This window comes from Ambystoma mexicanum, chromosome 3q (assembly GCF_040938575.1).
Source record: "Ambystoma mexicanum isolate Mex_15411 chromosome 3q, UKY_AmexF1_1, whole genome shotgun sequence".
Taxonomy (NCBI): domain Eukaryota; kingdom Metazoa; phylum Chordata; class Amphibia; order Caudata; family Ambystomatidae; genus Ambystoma; species Ambystoma mexicanum.
The window spans coordinates 195,571,904-195,591,459 of record NC_090926.1 but is presented as its reverse complement, the minus strand read 5'-3'; the positions used below and the strand labels follow the sequence as shown (position 1 = coordinate 195,591,459).

Genomic DNA, 19,556 nt, shown 5'->3' with positions numbered 1-19,556 from the left:
TGAATTATTTCGGTGGTTTCTCTCAGGTTTTCTTCAATGTTCATTTCTTTTTATTTGTTTGTTTGTTTATTTATTTATATTGTGCACCAGACCCGGGGGTATTAGGGCACGAAGGCAGAAAGAGGGTTGTTCAACTTAAGTTACATGTTACAAATAAACAGGGAGTACAGCTACAGTTACAATGCTGTAGACATGTAGTGTCAAAGAATCATAGACGAATGTATAGTAGGTTTACAAAAATGCAGATGTGACAGATAAATAGAACAGAGCATGTATACAAAATAAACATGAGATCCCAAATGACAGTAGCGCGAGGTTAAGCATCATGATCTTTTAGCCATTGGATCAGATTGGATCTGAATTGCTGGTAAGTGAGATCTTCCCTTAGAGCAGTTGGAAGGGAGTTCCACAGTTGTGCCGCTTTAACAGCGAAACTACTCCCACCAGATTTAGTAAGTTTAAATCTGGGTACTAACAAAAGGTTAGAGTTAGCTTTTCCTAAGGGGCGAGAGGCTGTTTGTCTGGTGAATCTGTCTATAAGGTATTGCGGGGCTGCATGGTTAAAGCATTTTTGTGTGAGGGAGGCTGTTTTGAGGAGGATTTTGTCTTTAGTGGAAAGCCAGTTGGTGGATCTCCTAAGGTCTGATATGTAGGCATTTTTAGGGAAGTTTAGGGCGGCTGTCAGGGCATTATTTTGCAGTGTTTGAATTTTGGAGGTGATGTATTTATTGCTGCCTATGTAGAGGGCGTTGCAGTAATCTAGTTTCGACAGGATTAATGCTCTTGCTAGAATGACACAGTTATTAGGTGAAAGGAAGGGCTTGGCTGCTCTAATTAGCTTACAGGTATAGGAGGTGGCTGAGGCCATGGAATACACTTGTTTACCAAAGGTAAGCGTGGAGTCTATATAAAAACCGAGGGTTTTGAATACTTTGGCTACAGTAATGGTGTTGTTATCAATTATGAAGGAGTCATAGTTAGTACCCAGTTTTTTGATGTTGGAAGAAGTGCCTAGAATGAGGAGTTAGGTTTTGTCATCATTCAGGCATAGACCGTGACCGGCCATCCATACCTGGATGATGAGGTAGACTCTATTCACAAAGGCCAAATCCTTGTCATAATCTCCCGTCAGCGGGATGAGGATCTGTGTATCGTCTGCATAGTTGGTGTAGGTGATACCAAGACCATCTAGATCAGGCTTGTCCAACCTTTTTGAATGTGGGGCCGAAGTATTAACTTTTTGTCACCCAGTGGGCCGGCGAGCCAAAAGTCAACAACCTCACCCAAAGCAGTATATTAAAAAGCGATATTGTGTGACCTTTGACACAATAGCATCACAGGCAGGCAGTCCCAAAGATAGCTTTTGGTGTCATAGGCAGTGATCAAAGGTTAGTTGCTTGTGATTTGTTTCAGTGTCTATGTGTTAATATTTTTCTGAAATGGTGGGGGCGACCGAGCGTAGCGAAGGAGCTACAAGGATATAGGGAGGGTTTTGTTTTTTTTTTTTCAAATATGGGGTTGAAATGGTGCATTTTACAGCAGAAAAGGTGACCAAAAAGCCATAAGTTTACAATCAGTTCTAAAGGGGAACATGAAAATTCCATGTCACCAACAGCAGAAAAGAACATTTTACAACACAACACATTTTAATGATCAATGTGTCCACAGTGTAAGACAGCACTGTCACTGATGTAACATATTGTCATGCTGGTTGTACTCAAAATATGCGTCTGTAGCAACTTGTCTATGCTGGCTGTTCGAATTTAGGCCAGCATTGTCCTGTACAAAGCATGATTGATGCTGCCTGAGCATGTGAAGTGTGCCCAATACATATGGCAGCTTATCTCTGCAATACACATTACTTCTGTGGTGATGAAAGAAGCATAATTCAATTCAACAGATAAAATGTGCAAAAGCAATCACCCAAAGGTGAACCTAATTGAAGAAACGCAATGTGAGCACAATCTTAAAGTATGCAACCTACTTTACCTTTTCTTTCTTTCACCAATAAATCGGGGGGAGAGCACGAACGCAGTCCCCCACTACCAGAAATAATGCAGCCGCGTATCCCGCATTTGTGGACATAGCAGGGGTCAGCAAATCCGATGTGCAATGGGTAAGCCTCACCCTGGGAGATCTCCCCTTGAGATCAGATTCTCCCCTGCCAGCTAACTATGAGTTGCATGCAAGAGGGCAGGGGTTGGGCCAGTCCTGAAAGCCCCGCTAAGCGAGGGTGAGAAGGCAGGCACTGACCCAGCCCCAGCCACCCCCACCGGAAGCTCTGAGCATCTGCAGAGCTGCCTGTTCCGTGTGCAGGGGGAAGCTCTGGCAGGCAGAGCCCAGCAGAAGTGCAGATTGTAGCACAGTTCCTTTCTCCCATCAGGCCCTGACACCATCATAATCATCCTGGACCTTGACGCTCCACCACCCCTGAATCTCAGAGTTCTACTCAATGACAATGCTGAAGCTTTGACATCTTTGCCATAACCATATGCCGTGTTGTGTCAGCCGAGCCTGCACAGCGCCAAAGGCAAGTATTCCCTTGTCCGGGCCCAGAGGTCACTGAGTATTCCAGTGCCATCCACTTGGCACGGCCTACTGTTCCCAGCGTTTTCTACCCGCAAATCAGCAACCCTGCCAAACAAAACTGCATCATTGGGGCCCATTCATTGGGGCCCATGGCTGCTGCTCTCCGACTTGACCCCAGCCCAGCGCAAAGGCACCCATGCTCCTGGTCTGATGCTGAAAAGCCTGGCTCTGCTGAGATCCGAAAGACAAGAACTAAGGTATTTTGGGAACATAGTACTATTGTTGCTTGTGTTGCAACTGTATCAGCTCACACCTCTCCTGAAGGGTATAGGCTGCTCTCAGACTGCGCTACCAAAAGAGTGAAAATAAGTTATACCTGTTGGGCTGGCTGTTTCACTTTTATGATTGGGATCACTGCTGCATGGGTATTAAGCACGTTATAAATAACCTATCATATCATACATCACAGCAAGGTGTAGGACTGAATTGGCAAAGGGACTGGGGCTCCCATCTGCGATATGTCAAGCTCCCACCCCACCCCCCATGTGGATCTGAATAAAATATGTGTAACCTTCAAAAGCAACTTACAGAAACATTGGCAGGTGGTCCACTGAGGCCCATTTGCAGGTTGCAGTGTGTTATTGGGGCACTACTAGGGTAACATATTGTGCGCTAGCCCTTGGTGTTCCTTTTCCCCGCCGCTTGTGCTTTGAGTCGGGGCAGCATTCTTCCTCCGCGTTTTGTTCAAAAAATTAGTTGGTCACATTGTTATTCTTATTCAGATCTCCGTTATGAACTGTGCACCAACCTGCGCCCAATGTTTTCAGCTCGTGCCTGAGCTGATACAGAAAATGTGTTTGTTCCGCATGCGTGTGTTTATTTCTATACATTTTTCCCCCATCTGCCATAGTTAAGTGTAGTTTGCTGCTCAACCGCAGTATATCCAAAAGGGAGGGTCTTTCAGTCACCCTTTGTGCTGGCTCAGGCGCCAGAGAACTCTATGGGGTATGCCCGCGTGCAACTGGTGTTCCAGTGAGGTTTCAGCTTGCTGTGCACACACGGTATTCCCCTTTCTTCTTTTCAGATGGCTATGCGCTTTAAAATGTGGTTGTCGTATAATTTACGACCTGCCGTGTCGAGGGGTCACGCCTGCTTTCCCTCTGCTGTTCCAACACACAATGCTCCTGGCGGCATCAATTCTTTGCAGTTTCTGCCTGCGGCCGCCTATCTCCCGCTTATCTGCCAATGTGTTGTGGCCCTGTGTGTTCCTGCTTCCAAATGAAGCCCACGTTGATTTTAGGAAGGCTCTGGAGCGTTTCAGCAGTGGTACGCAGAGGTGTCGGAGGGGTTGGGTAAAGTCAGTCATCTGCGCGGGCCGTCCAGGCTGCCGTGGTTTCCTCACCCCCTCTGGCCTTATGAGATTCCATTTCCCTTTTCTGCAGGCGCCAGTACGCTGGTGCGCCTTTTGCATCCTCCCTGGTCGCAGCTGGCAGAAGCGCCCAGCGTTTTGATGTGCCAGAGGGGTTGACAAATTCATTTATTTCTGCAATGTTTGTCGGATATCCGACAAACATTGCAGAAATAAACAAATTAACACGTCATGGCTGAGGACTGTAACTACCTCTATTGACCCCATGGGGTCATCAGAGGAATGTACAGTTTTACGCACAGGTACATTTATTTATTTTTGTAATTTTTTTTGTTTTTTTTACTCAAGAGTTGTTCAACAAAGGCCTCGCGGGCCACATTAAATGGCTTGGAGGGCCGCATTGTGGCCCGCGGGCCGTATGTTGGACAACCCTGGTCTAGATCATCGAAAAGGGGCTTTGTGAAGATATTATAGAGGGTGGGAGATACGCAAGATCCTTGGGGTACGCCGCAAGTAATGGGTGCAGGGTCAGCAGCTGCTAGGGGAGAGAAGACTCGCATTGTCCTGTTATCTAGGAAAGACTGGATCCATGCGACTGCTTCCTGGGAGAAGCAGGCTGCCGTGACCAGATGATTGCATAGTATTGCATGGTCTACCAGATCGAATGCGGCAGATAGGTCAAGGAGTAATAAGAGTGAGGTTGTGCCCTTATCTCTTAGTATGTCAATTTGTGCCTTAAGGTCTTTTAGTATTCATTGTTGTCTTTAAGATATTGCAGGACTTCTCTAACTTTGTTTAAGTCCACTGGTTTCTGCCAATTTGTTTTGTCTTTTGTAGGTACACTATTCACTAGGACAATCAAAGATTGATCTGTTGGCCGTTGCACTCCTAGAGTGTCTACATTTTCTTTGAGATCTAATGGCAAATAAACTACTTTGCCACAAATGCCTTTCAGTAATTCAGAGGGAAGCAACTTCGTTGTTTTCGCTTGAAGGTGTATTATCGCTTGAAATGGGTGTACTGTTTGGATTATAATGTTCTCATACAAATTAAGCTGTTGGAGTGGTTTTGGCAGTGGCAATATTTCCAAATAATTAGTGATCTTTTGCAGATGCAGGACCTTTTTGCATAGTACAGTCTCTGAACGAGATTTCGTACAGTAGAATGGTGTGTTGCTAACATTTTGATGTGGTGGAAGATGCTTTTGCAATCAGCTCCAGAAATGCAGGCTAATGAATGTCCTCATAGTCCTGCATATTTGCGCACTGGACAGGAGTCCATAGTTTGTAATATTTAAATAATGAATTTGTCTTTGGCTTTCATGTACTGATTGAGGAACTGCTTCAAAGACATGAAATCACAGGAGACTTGTACTCAGAGTGTTGAACAGTAAATCTAAAGTACTGAACTGTGATCACAGAGTTAGATGTGGAGTTCTTGGATGTGATTGGTGGATGGCTGTGTGACTGCTTAACAGTAGCCAATGAGGGACTGCTTCAAAGAGTGAAGTGGAAAGGGAAGAAGGGCTGCCCCTGTGTTACGGGATCTGCAGACACTGCAGACACTCGATAGTCCGCAGACCGGGCGTGCCACATCTGGGGCTTCTCAGCATGCCTGGCATCGGAATGCGACTGTGGGGATTAGCCAATCAGGTGTTGAGGTTGTGATTCATTAGGAAAGAGGGTAATACTTTATTTCATTGCTGTGTGCAGTGAAAATAGCAGAGGGCAGAGAGTTAGAGTGTTGGTGGTTGGTGATTTATTTGTAAATGTTTTGGAGAGGTATGCCAAGTCAAAAGGTGTTGCTGCCAATTTTGGCTTTGAAGGAGTGGAGGCTTTCTGGTGAAGTGTGCCTGGTCGCAATTTGCAAGCAGTGCTGGCAGTTTGTAAAGATATGGGCACTTTCAACATTCCTGATATAGTAGTTCTGCATTGTGGTTGTCTTGAAAAGGGGTGTTTCTTCCCCGGGACCAGCCCTTCATAGCATAAATTACCCAATTCATCCCAAATTACATGTCCGCTCGTGCCAAGCAATGAACTCATGCTAGTGAAATGACACCGTCAGTATAAATGTAGCATTTATTAGACAAAAAGCATAATATAACAGAACAGTGAATTTTGCAGCAATGTGGTATTCAAGTTAGAGAAGAGTACAAAACTCATTAGAGAAATCACAAAACTTAGAGAAACACAGTCTTACGCCCCTTGAGATGGTGTCATCAGCGCTAGGAGACCCTGGTCATCTTAAGCTAACTGCTGCCAACCCTGCTCAGATAACAGCACTGCAAGGTGCCACATAGAGCATCAGGTTCTGGGCACTCGCTCTTGCTTGAACCAAGTCCGCGGATCGATCTCCCACCTGGGTCAAGTGGGCATGCCTTTTTTGTAACCTTCTGCTGTCAGTCTACGTGACGCACAGTACGAGAAACTGAAGAGATGTCCAGAGAGCAAAACACTATTATTTACATGGTGCACCTTATTAATTTTAATTATAATTTTTACACTCTCAGGGTCGGTGCCTCGCCTCTGGCTTTTCTAAATAAAATCCTGCTTCTGGGGTTGTTCTCATTTAGATATACTTCCCCAGCACAAATGTCTAGTTTTATTGGTTCGTAACAGGTGGCACATGGTGGCTATATACAATCTATTGTTGAGTTTAGTTCATGTGATGGGACACTGCCGCATATTTATGTAGTAATGTTCTTTTTCTGCAGCTTCTCGCTTTGTATCTCCTGATGAAGACGTTGTTTACTATACACTCTACGTCGAAACCGGTTGAGTTTATTCTTTTAGGGATGTGATCTACACAACACTTCTCCTCACAGATCCGCCCTTGTGATCGATTGTTTTTAATGAATTCTATTGCTGTTTGTCTAATATATTTGTAAACATTAAAATATTCAAATGGGATGTGATGAATGTTTGTCCCACTCCCAATTGGCAAATAATGTTAATTAATTTAGTTATCTTTTTAGCCATTGTTGGTTGGTTGAATGTCACTATGTATGATGTATGGTTTGGATGCTGCACTATGAATGTTTGTTGAGATGGATGTATTTTGGTCACAGTTATTTGTTCATCTATGCTGTTGTGTTACGTGATTTATTGATGCTCTACAAAGTAGAATGCCATTAATTGACTTGTTTAAATTTTTGTATCATGATAAATAAAATAATTTGATACTTTTGTAAATAATAGTGTTTTGCTCTCTGGACATCTCTTCAGTTTCTCGTTTTACGATAATACTCTGGTCCAGAGGATAGAGTTTTCCTGCATCTTTCCGCTTTTGCATTACGTGACGCACAGTGCCAGAACCTTCCCTGTGCAAAATATGTTTGCCGGTGGAAAAACCCAACTTTCTCTGAGATGCTCCCTGCTCCTACCCCTCCCTTGGAGCCCTCTTCACGTACCAGGCCTTCTCAGGGAAAGAGGATTTGTTTACAAAGCCATAGAGAGCTACAGTTGCAAAGACAGAATATTCTAGGAGAAGCTGAAATCAATTAACCCCTAGTGAGCAAGCGCTACCAGGCCTGCACTCATAGCTTAGTGTCTATAGCACTTCAAAGATTGGCTATTTAAGCGCTATATAGGTGCCATAATGCTCCAAACACTCCAATAATGTCTCTATTAGCTACTGAACTGGGGCCTCGGCCGTGCCTTTCTATGCACAATGCATAATGTAACCTGCCACCCCTCCTAGGCCTGCACATTCCTTGTAGCTCACTACAGCTTAAAGTAGGCGCTACCCACATTACTTTTAGCATTTAGCACATACTTTGAATAAGCTATTGGTTTTTTAGCTGTTAATGCAGCCATGTAAGGCCCTAATATGGAAATATGGCACTTTGTATCTCATGATATTCCACCCCTTTTCAAAGTGTGGGCGACAATGCTGGCTAATATCCATCAACTTTGTATGCAGTGCAGTGATAAATGAGGCAGTTAAAAACCTTGGGGCTTTGCCAGAGGTTTAAGCAAACTATCTTCTACCGGTTAGTCAGCGTGGCATGCAAGGTTAATAAAAACCCTACCTAACCAAAAAATTTATACAAAGTGAGTAGTGACATTTACCCTAGCCAAAACCTGGCCTACACAAAAATACCTAAAAAATTATCATAACTAAACATCAGTTAAAAAGCAGCATGCGGTTAAAATATCAAGGCAATCTGGTGTAGTCTAATCTACAATGCACTATTGCAGTAATGTTTGGTTACCAACTCTAAACCTGGCATCCTTCCACTCTAAGGGCCTACCCACTCCCCTGTTCCCAGGGCCTACAAAGGTGACTATGGGCAGCATTATTAGACACTTCCCCCATGTTAGTGGAACCCAACCAAAAACCATATAATTTCATGAGCAAGATGAACCCATGAGCACCAGGTTTTCTAAATAAAAACAATTTGACTAATTTGCATCAAAACTCAATATTGCACTAGCAATCAAAAGAACAAATGAATTACTCTAAAGGTCTACAATCAAATGTAACTCTTTGCATCAGTGTGCTGGAGACAGCCGCCCCCACAAAAATATGAAACTGGTTGGTTTAACGAAAACCGTGTCACAAACTGTGTCATGAAATCAAGTATCAAGTCAGTCATGGTTTCATTTACCCGCTCTAAGGCTGTAAAAATATCCTTGTGTCTCAAATGCTATAATCTCTAATTAGAGCTCACACACTTGTCAGCATTTCTTTAAAGCAAAACTCTTTAACGTACAGATAACTTCTGTGCGCACTCATTTTATCTCGATATATTATGCTCCTGCTCGCATAACTCTGCTGGCCCCACAATTGATAAACACTCTCTCGGCTACGTGCAACATAGTCATTTTCTAAAAAAACTCTAGTTAAAGGAATTCAGTTGGAAGAGCAAAACATTTTGTATTTCACAGATTAATCTCAAAATGCATGTAAACATTTTTTTTTTCAACATGTTTGCATTCAAGTGCTGTTTCACACAGCGCTTTGTGGTGCATGATGTCACAGTCCACAACCCATCACGGTTGCTTTGTCCACAGTCCTTTAGACAAGAAAGGCAAAACATGTCAACCAGGTTATTAAAACCATCAACTGAATCATTTAAGAATGTGCAGCATCAAGTGTCTGACAATATGCCAAGTCCGCACCGTGACAGTTCAGTAAAAGTTATTACTTTGTTGGGCACTTCTAGCAGGTTGCAGAACAAATGTCCTCATGCGTCATGCACGTTAGCAGCATTGGGTGCAGTGCAGGACAGGTTCAAAGTTCACATGGCACCCCGCAGTGACCTGCTTTCTCTGAGAATGCGTCTGCTTGACTGATAAGTAGTACCCGAAAATTGCACACCTCTAACCCCAAATCATGGCACGCTACTTTCTTGGTTTTTTGCCTAGGCAAAACACAAACAGAAATGTTAGGATTTCACAAAGGTACAATATCAGTGTTATCCATCCCTTCCCTTAATACTTCCCCGGCCTTCAGAAGTCTCGGTTACCACACACTTTATCATGGCTACCATAATTATTTGTCACCTTTCTGCATGTTACTGGGGGCTTATTTGCCTTCAACATACGGGGTGTAACTGCCTAATCACAAACTCATTTGTGCCATGCGATCACAGTTGGTCAATGGTACCTCAAATTGATCTGTGATTTTTTGCAAAAGCAATACTATAAATTCACCGATCACACTTCTCAATGGATCAATGCTTTTCTTTGTCACGAAAGCGTTCACGAATGCCAGGCGCCAAGCGACAACTTGCTTCCAGTGTCTCATGATCTTGATTTAGGTTGCCCTGCTGGCATCACTCCATTTTCGAAGGTAAAGTCTTTCAGTCCAATACCGTCTGCAGTTGCACAAGCAGCTTTGTTTATTTTTCCAGTTCTCCATACTGCCAGTGTTTTTAAAGCCTCTGGTTTTCCACTTGTCAGTTTCCCAAAGGGTGTCTGCTGATTTCTTGGCCCACCCCTTGAGAGCGATAGTCTGAATCAGTTCCTTTATTTGCTTCAGCAAATCATTCATTCTTGCACTAAGCCGTGAGTCTTCTGGATCATGGCTAATGTGCAGTGTTCAGGTTGTACGCCAAAGCCCAGTTCTGCATGTTGTCTCTTGCAAAATGTCTACCTTTGTCAGATTTGCTTCCATCTGGAACGCCATAATGTCTTTGTCAGTTACTCCAGCCTGGAAATGTAGCTTGCATTTTGCCGGCTGTGTTTTTTTCCCCCCAAAGCGCCTAGAGGTTTCTTCTCCAGTGCACAGCGCTTTACTTCACTTCACATCACATGGGTCACTGGGATGCAGCTTGCACGGCAATGTCTCTTGAAATGGGCAGCTGTCTTTCTTAGCCCATTCACAGGTGAACAGTTTCCCCAAATGTTCAAAGGCGTGATGCGCCCAGCCTGCCATTTGCATGCAGCATTTCTTTTCCTTCCAGTGTCACTGGGCAAATCCTTTGCCATCTGATCAGCTCTGTTATTGCATGCCAGTGTCAGAAAGCATGCGTTCATCGGAATGTGTAAGGTGAATGGTGCTCTTTTTTCACATTCTCACTCACGGCAGATACCGCTTTCAGTTCAGTATTCTGGCTTGCACCCCCACCTCTTTCTTTGCTCATTGACCGTGTCTCTCACTGGGGATTGAATGCAACTGCTGGCCATTGTTTCTTTCCTCGTACATGGCAGCGCCATACGCACACGGCAAGCTTGTCTCTTTGCTCGTCGGCCTATAACTCATAAGCTGGGGAGGCTTTAAAGGGAGGCACTCGTTTTAGACAGTTCATCCAGATTTACTGTTTTCAGCTCTGCTCCAGCAATTCAGAAAAATTCCCATATGTGCCAGCCTCTGTGTGCTGTTGAAAACACCACTTTACTGAACAGGAGCAGCATTTTGCTTTTCTCATTTCTTCCTCCCACAGTCATTTTACGCACCCAGCCCATGACAGAAATGTCTGCAATTTGGTCTCCAAGCCACAAGCTCTGCACACAAACTTTCATTTTCAAAAGAGGCTCTTTTTTGTCATTAGATTCAACTCAATGTAATTCTACAATTCTGAAAAGCGTCTTTTAGCCTGTTTAAAGACAGGCTGCTGATCAATGTCCCATTCAAAAGTATATTTCTTCCTTTTAACCTTGTAGTTTGGCTTCACAAGCTCACTCCAATGCCGTGTGCGATCTTTCAGAAGAACCCTCAACCCACTGAATCTTTGTGCTCTCTTATCACGCACAGATTTTCCAATCTGTTGTACCATTGCCAGACCAAAACAAATCATTGCACTTAAAAATGTCACTTTTCGTGCAGCTCCCTGCATGATTTCTGCATGAATAACCCACACTCTTTTCTGCTCATGGGCTATCAATGTGTCAAAAACATTTTCACCATGTATATAATGTGTAAAACATACATCCCTTAATAGCAACATTTCTTTGTTTTTAGCAGCAAATCCATGGCATAGAGGGGGAACATTCAAATACTCTTGGGGCAATTTAGAAAATATAAGTTGTCTTTCCCCCGAAACCATTGCAACCTGATTCTGCAATTTCAAATCAAGGCACAAAAATCGAAATTCAAATGCCATTCATTCACTTTTTTTTTTCCTAGTGAGTCTCTCACCCCTTGTAAGCGCGGCACAACTGAATATAATGACGCCAATTTAGTGTGTCCCATTAAACAGAATGCACCACCAGCACATGGAATTTACAGTTGCTAAAAAACAAACCTCTTTAGACTCTCAACACAGATGTTACTCTTTCTGCTAACCTCGACTCATTCCCACGTTATCTTCAGGAATGTCAACACTTCAAGGCATCAGTTTCAAAAAGGCGAACCTTTGCCAGTTTATAATTCAGCCCCCCACTCGCTAGCACACTAGGGCTGAAACACAATGTTTAAATCACAATTCACAATTTGCATGCCAAATATTTGCTACTTTTTTCTGCCCTCATGCCAAAATAGAGCGAGAACTTTGTTTCACTTTGCAATCCAAATTACAACTTTTTCAAGGGAAACCGCATGAAAAATCCTTTCCTAATTGACCATAAATCTTTCCTCACCATTCCTCGGAGCGCTTTGAACATAGCCATTTCCCGCTTTGCTCATTGCCTTCTGCTCCCTGGCATCATTCCCAAGCAGTAAGTCAGCCACAACTGATTTACTGAAGGAGAAAATCTTAACCACACAAGTTATCGGCCGCGGCAGACCGACACACAATTGCTGTCCTTTTGTTGTCTCAGAGCTGCATTGAGACGACCAAGGAAATGCTATAGCCTGCTCCTCAATCTGTACTGTGTTCTCTCACACAATTGTCATTTCCCCAGCAAGGCACGGCTCTGCACGATCCCACGAAAGCTACCACTAATGTCTTGAAAAGGGGTGTTTCTTCCCAGGCACCAGCCCTTGAGAGCATAAATTACCCAATTCAGCCCAAATTACAGGTACGCTTGTGCCAAGCAATGAACTCATGCTAGTGAAATGACGCTGTCAGTATAAATGTAGCATTTATTAGACAAAAAGCATAATATAACAGAACAGTAAATTTAGCAGCAATGTGGTATTCAAGTTAGAGAAGAGTACAAAACTCATTAGAGAAATCACAAAACTTAGAGAAACACAGTCTTACGCCCCTTGAGATGGTGTCATCAGCACTAGGAGACCCTGGTCATCTTAAGATAACTGCTGCCAGCCCTGCTCAGATAACAGCGCTGCAAGGTGCCGCACTGAGCATCAGGTTCCGGGCACTCGCTCTTGCTTGAACCAAGTCCGCGGATCGATCTCCCACCTGGGTCATGTGGGCATGCATTTTTGTAATCTCGTGCTGTCAGTCAACGTGACGCACAGTGCCAGAACCTTCCCTGTGCAAAATATGTTTGCCGATGGAAAAACCCAACTCTCTCTGAGATGCTCCCTGCTCCTACCCCTCCCTTGGAGCCCTCGTCGCGAAAGCACTGGAATGTCTTATCAGCGTGTGGAAGGCCATACCAAGCCTTCTCAGGTAAAAGATGATTTGTTTACGAAGCCATGCAGAGCTACAGTTGCAAAGGCAGAATATTCTAGGGGAAGCTGAAATCAATTAACCCCTAGTGAGCAAGCTCTACCAGGCCTGCACTCATAGCTTAGTGTCTATAGCGCTTCAAAGATTGGCTATCTAAGCGCTATATAGGTGCCATAATGCTCCAAACACTCCAATAATGTCTCTATTAGCTACTGAACTGGGGCCTCGGCCCTGCCTTTCTATGTGCAATGCATAATGTAACCTGCCACCCCTCCTAGGCCTGCACATTCCTTGTAGCTCACTACAGCTTAAAGTAGACCCGACCCACATTACTTTCAGCATTTAGCACATACTTTGAATAAGCTATTGGTTTTTTAGCTGTTAATGCAGCCATGTAAGGTCCTAATATGGAAATATGGCACTTTGTATCTCATGACAGTGGTGCACTGCATTTCAGATGTATCAGTGTATCCAGTTTGCTAAGTGCACTTAAGGAGTTGATGAAGGCACTGATGCTGCTTTATCCCAGTGCAAAGGTGGTTTTCTCATACATACCACCTAGAGAAGTATGGAACAACCCCAATGTACTCTGTCCCCATCAAGATGCCGGAAGGTGTCTTGTAAACAGAGGCAAGTCTGCATTTTTGTGCAGTGCTGGGATGTTATCCTCCTCTTCTTGATCCGTCTCTACAACACCACACCTGTTCCCCTCCCAAGGCCCTTGGAAAGGTGGTGGTGCTGAGACAGAGGCAGCAGCAGCAGGGGCAGCCATGGATGCCATCACCAAAGCAAAACAGCAAACAGCAAACAGCAAGCAGCAGCAGTGCTCAGTCCTTGGTATCCCCGGTTCCGGAAGCACCTCAAAACCTTCCTCTTCACTTCTGCTTTCTCTCTCCCTCTCCCCTGCTAAATTCTTCACCAAAACTGCACTGATTCTGCAACTGGGCCACTCTCACCGACCTCGGTCCTGGGCCCTGTCACTCTTCACTTGCACTGCCTCCCTGGCAACCCCTGCACTGCGGGACTGTCTCTGTATCACTTCAGCCCCCCCCCCCTCAGCACTTGTCTGCACTTACCTTGCACTTGCCACCAGCTGGCCCTATATATTTATTATTTTATTTCTATTCTACTACTTGTACTGCACTCCCCCCTCCCCCTTCCCCTTGCACTTTTTCCCTTTCCCCTACCCCTGCACTTGCGCGGTCTGAATGACACCTGGCCTAGTAGGATCGCTGTCTGTCTTCCCCTTTGTTCCCCCCTCCCTGCCTCGTCGCGCCTTGAAACACTTGTGTATAGGCGCGTTACAAATGCCATATCATATCATATCATATCATATCCAAAAACAGAATGAGGAGCAGCTCTGTGGTGTGGCCTTTTATAGGGGTGCTGGGGAGCGCTCTGCAGACACTTCAAACCCCAAAAAGGGCCAAAAAGTATCCAGATAGCCAGGGGCATAGTCTGGGACCTCTGCAAGGGTGAGGTTTCACAGTACAACACCTTGGATTGCTCAAAAAAGCATTTTTTTGGTGTCTGGGGGCCCGGACCCTGTCTGCCAATAAGGGCCTACACTCAGCATGGATGCGATCACATGGCAACGTTGCGGACATTCGTGAATGGGACGGCTGTCCATAGGACACCTATTGCGCAGGATCCGTTTTGCGCATTGCGCATAGGTATTCTATGGACAGGGTTGGGCACCCTAAACTAATTAAAAGTGCGACACACATGCAGTGGACAGTTCCAAACAGGTGCAGTGTTCGTAGGACCTAGGGTGTGCGATGCACATGTGCCCATGTGTCCGCCGTACATGGGTGGGCTCCCCTAACTAATCAATTTACGTCATCACTTTGCAGACATGCCGGACACGGGCGATGTTCGCAGGACCCAGGGGATGAGATGCTCATGCGCCCAGGTGTCCGCCGGACATGGGTGGGCTCCCAGAACTAATCAAAGTACGTCACCACTGCATGCCAGACAGGTGCATTGTCTGTAGGACACAGGGAATGTGATGTGCGTGCACCCAGGTGTTCACTGGACAGGGTTGAGGCCCCTGAACTAATTAAAGGTGCGTCCCAACTATGTGGACAGGAGCGCAGTCCTACGGACACCTCCATTTTCAATGCAGACTTTCCGGACAGGCACGATGTCCATAGGACACCTCCATTTTGCTTAATTGCATACATCCCGGACAGTAACACACACCGCAGACTCATAACGGGGGTTTTAAAAAAGAGAACACACACACACAGCAACAGTATACACATAGCACTTTATTTACACACATAAATACACACAGTTAGGAAAGGCAAAGGTTAGCAGAAATGGAGACATATACAGTGGAATTGGGAGTTTCTACAGGTTACGCATCAGGCGAGGAACTGATTGAGGTCTCATCATAATGTCTTTGCTTACAGGGAATTTGTGTGGATGGTTGGCTGGGACAGGATGAAGGGGTACAGGTGCAGGTGGGGCAGTGATATTTAATACTGTCCATGATATGTCTCTGTACAAAATCTTTTAAGTCGGCAAAAGTGTTCATTAATTGGTCCATTTTTGTTATCAAGCTCAGTAGTTGATTTTGTACACTGTTACTTTGGTGTTCTATGTGCTCATGGACTTCTGGCTGCTTCTGGGGCATTCCCTTCATTTCCTGTATGTACTGTTAAAGAAAACAATATTTGTCAGGTACATGTGAAGCAATGTGTATTAATTGTCTTACTTTTCAAACTGCACTGTGTACCAATAGTGTCACTGTCTTCACTCATTTCATCCCGAGGAAAAATGTCTTCAAACCACTGTAGGGTGCTTGCCATTTTTGTGTAAAAAAAGAGAAATAATTTGTTTAGTATTGCACACTGAACAAATTGCACAGTTATAGGAGTGTACTTACCAGTTTGTAGTTCAGTTGTGCTGTCAGTACTTTGCAGTTGTCCTGCTGACTTTGCTTTTCAGTTTCTATGTAAAGCAGCACTGAGGTAATATTGTTGGAAGCACAGGTTATTTTTCTTATTGGTGCAATCCATTGTGTTGCATGCCGTATGCAATTGCACTGTTGTTTTCTTAAGTACAGAGTTTGTACACCTACTTCATTTTTCCTTCAAATTCACTTGTGTTGCTCTTTCAACATGTTCAGTGTCTTTGATGCACGCTACAACAATGTAAGACAACCCCTGAGCTTTTGGGCAGTGTGGATGCTTCCCTAGGTCCGCGGACAATCATACGGTCCGCGGACCCAGTGGTTATCAGCATGAGGCTAGGGGGTTCAGTATGTTGTATTGTACATCTATACAAACTAAGGGTATCCTGGTAAAAAGCTAGGAAATTCAGTGAAAAATCTTTGTTAAAGGGACGTTATGGTTAAGTTGCGCTAATATAAATCTCTCAAATTCAGTGAAAAAACTTTGTTAAATGTTTGGAATGTTATGGTTCAGTTGCCCTAATAATAACCTATGAAATTCAGTGCAAAAACTTTGTTAAAGGGAAGTTACAGTTACTTTGCATTAATAACAACCTATCCATATTATGGTTACAAGTAAAACTGAAAAACCCCAGAAATGTGTCAGTTATTGTAAGCTAAGCAAACATAACTCGCCCCACCACCGTGCACTGCTAAGACTAACAGCCATGACATCAAAGATAACATCACAAATGTCATTGATGACATGACTGATGACATCACATGTGCATTTACTTTTCATGGAAAGTCTGTATAAAGGATTCTTATTATAATGTGGCAAAAAACTGTCAGGGGTCATTGGGATAAGTATCATGAGCTATGTAGTTCATTAAGCAATGAATTGCTATAAATACCATTTTATTACGGAGTTCTTTCCGGTATAGGAACCTACTCATGTAGAAACATAGGCATTGTGTGCAGCATACACCACAGAGGTGAAATATTCATAATCTTGCCATGATGGATAGTAAAATGAAAAATGTTTTCGTATTAGAGTTTTGCGTGCTGTGAAACATGTAATAAGTAGCTAATGAAGCCCCACTTACTACATAATTATATTACTACAGACAAAACATAAAGAGACCACAACGGATACAAATATGAGTATATACAGGGAAAGTAAAGTAAGCAAAAAAGCAGCTGTACTACCAGAAAGTGTTCATAACCTAACTGATTATCTTCATGCACAGAAATTATATCTATGTTTCAAGGCAACTTTTCCCCCTATGTGTAAGTGTGATATGATGTCACTGGACCCTAAGGAAAGTAGTGTAAGAACATATCAGAAGGGTAAGGTCTACAAATGTAGTACCTTTTTAATTTTTAGTTCCTCATTGTTAGTGAAGAAAACCACCGGCCCTAGATATATCAGTAAAGAAAAAAAGAGGGAGCCATACATGTGATGTCATCAGTGATGTCATCAATGACATTTGTGGTGTCATCTTTGATGTCATGGGTGTTAGTCTTAGCAGTGCACGGTGGTGGGGCAAGTTATGGTTGCTTAGCTTACCATAACTGGCAAATTTCTGGGGGTTTTCGGCTGTACTTGTAACCATAATATGGATAGGTTGTTATTAGTGCAAAGTAACTGTAATGTCCCTTTAACAAAGTTTTTGCACTGAATTTCATAGGTTTTTATTAGGGCAACTGAACCATAATGTCCCGTTACCAATGTTTTTTCATTGAATTTGATAGATTTTTATTAGCGCAACTTAACCATAGCATCCCTTTAACAACGTTTTTTCACTGACTATATACAAAAATGACTGAACCATCAATATTGCTGATAGTTTGCCGTTGCAGTTCTAAAACTATGCATTTTATGCAAAGCATAAAACAATCAGATCTGGCAGTATTCTCAAATGTATTTTGACCATTTCAAGATGGCACTCAGAGAAACATGTATTGTGGATAAAGGGTTTTGGTCAATGGAAAGCAAAGAAGGACTTTTTCTATTTGCAAAAGTGTTTAAAAAGAGAAGCCTGTCATTTATGTCTACAATCTGACGAAGCCCATAAGGCTGAAACGCGTTGTTGTTTTGTTTTCTCCTGAGCAACTTGTCCACTGTATCTGCCAAATAAAGGACGTCTGATGGAGATCCTTTTTGTCGTATACGGGTGATTTCTATTATTGAGGAGAGTGCCGTCCAGAAAGCTGTAATTCGCTTTCATTTTTTCTTTGTTTTGATTTATTTTATTTTTTTTCAATGCAAAAACTTTGTTAAAGGGACGTTATGGTTACACATTAAACTGAAAAACCTCAGAAATTTGACAGTTATGTTAAGCTAAGCAACCATAACTCGCGCCAACACACCTTGCACTGCTAAGACTAACAGACTAACACCCAGGACATCACAAATGTCATTGATGACAACACTGATGACATCACATGTGACATTAATTTTGATGAAAACTTCCTACAAGGGTTTGTATTTATAATGTTGGTAACAAGATGTCAGGGGTGATCAGGAGACCAATCATGAACTACTTAATCTATTAAAGAATATACTCATCTAAACAACATTGTATTGGAGTGTGGCTATGTATACAGGAACCTAATCATACATAAACATAGGCAATGGCTACAGCATGCACCATAAAAGTACAATATTTAGAATCTTGTAATTTTGGATAGTACAATAATGAATGCTACCTTATCAGAGTTTTGAGTAATGTTAAACATGTAATAACTAGCTAACAATTCAAGACTTACCACACACTTGTACTAGTACAAACACTACATATAAAGTGCCACAATGCATACAAATCAGAGGCACATACAGGGAAACTAAAGTAAGGAAGAAAGGAACAGCATCGTCAGAAAATGTTAATAACATTAAAGTTTATCTTCATGTATACAATGAATTGTGTGTTTGAGGCCTGCTTATTTCCCCATGTATGTGCACCATGAGCTGAGACCAAACCCTAAGGAAAGTACCTTAAGAGCATATGACAAGGTTAACGTCTGGATATAAGGCAAAGTGACACTGTCAAGATACAAGAGAGAGGGGGAAAAAACTAAACGACAAACTGAATTGCATCTCATTGGAAGATCAACGAGAAAACTGTAGGCCGGAATGTTTCAAATCATTTATCTGGTCAGTCTACCTGCCAAATACAGGGTCATCGAAGAAAATCACGCATCATCAACACTCATTCGATGAAGAAACTTGGGAGCAGAAAAAGTCCCTAAGGAAGGAATGTAGACGTTTAAAGAATAAAATCACAAACCATATAGAGCTTAGTGCTGAATTGCAAAAGCTGAAAAGAGGATACAAGCAGTGGTCAAGGGCAAGAAAAGCACTGAGAATCTAACAAGACAATTAACAGATGCTTTCAGCTTTATGTGAAAACAACACGTACAACTTTTGGTCAATCATAAATAAAGTGGGGCTGAAATCTGGCAGTAACAGCATTAAATGTAATTTGGTGACTGAAAAAAGCTGGACAGAAAACCTCACAAAAAATTTTAAGAATACAGAGGAATCCCAAGAAGAGGAGCAAGAAACTGTAAAATGGGAGCTCAATTTTGACATCAAATTGATGGAAGAACTAATCCTGAGTGCCTCAACATCAAAAGCAGCAGGCCCCAATGGTCGGACCTACCAGGTATTAATAAATAACACAAAAACATGGGCAAACCTCCTTTATAATCTTCACAATGCAATACTAGAGTCAAAGAGTTTCCCTCCATCATGTAAGCAAGCAGTTGTTATACCATTTTTTAAGGGGGGGGGCGAC

The 19,556-nt window shown here is 43.0% G+C and overlaps 1 protein-coding gene, 1 long non-coding RNA gene and 1 other non-coding gene across 4 annotated transcripts in view; 1 reads left to right on the top strand and 2 right to left on the bottom strand.

The window, feature by feature from the left end:
- Positions 1–19,556, bottom strand: part of LOC138582321 (uncharacterized) — a 270,743-nt gene that overhangs the window by 115,523 nt on the left and 135,664 nt on the right. The window lies entirely within an intron of this gene.
- The window catches only part of LOC138582320 (retinol dehydrogenase 7-like), a 358,653-nt gene that overhangs the window by 214,921 nt on the left and 124,176 nt on the right, over positions 1–19,556 (top strand). The window lies entirely within an intron of this gene.
- LOC138448167 (U1 spliceosomal RNA) lies at positions 2,015–2,176 on the bottom strand. The gene has a single exon (XR_011260019.1). It is a non-coding gene; the product is annotated as a U1 spliceosomal RNA (small nuclear RNA).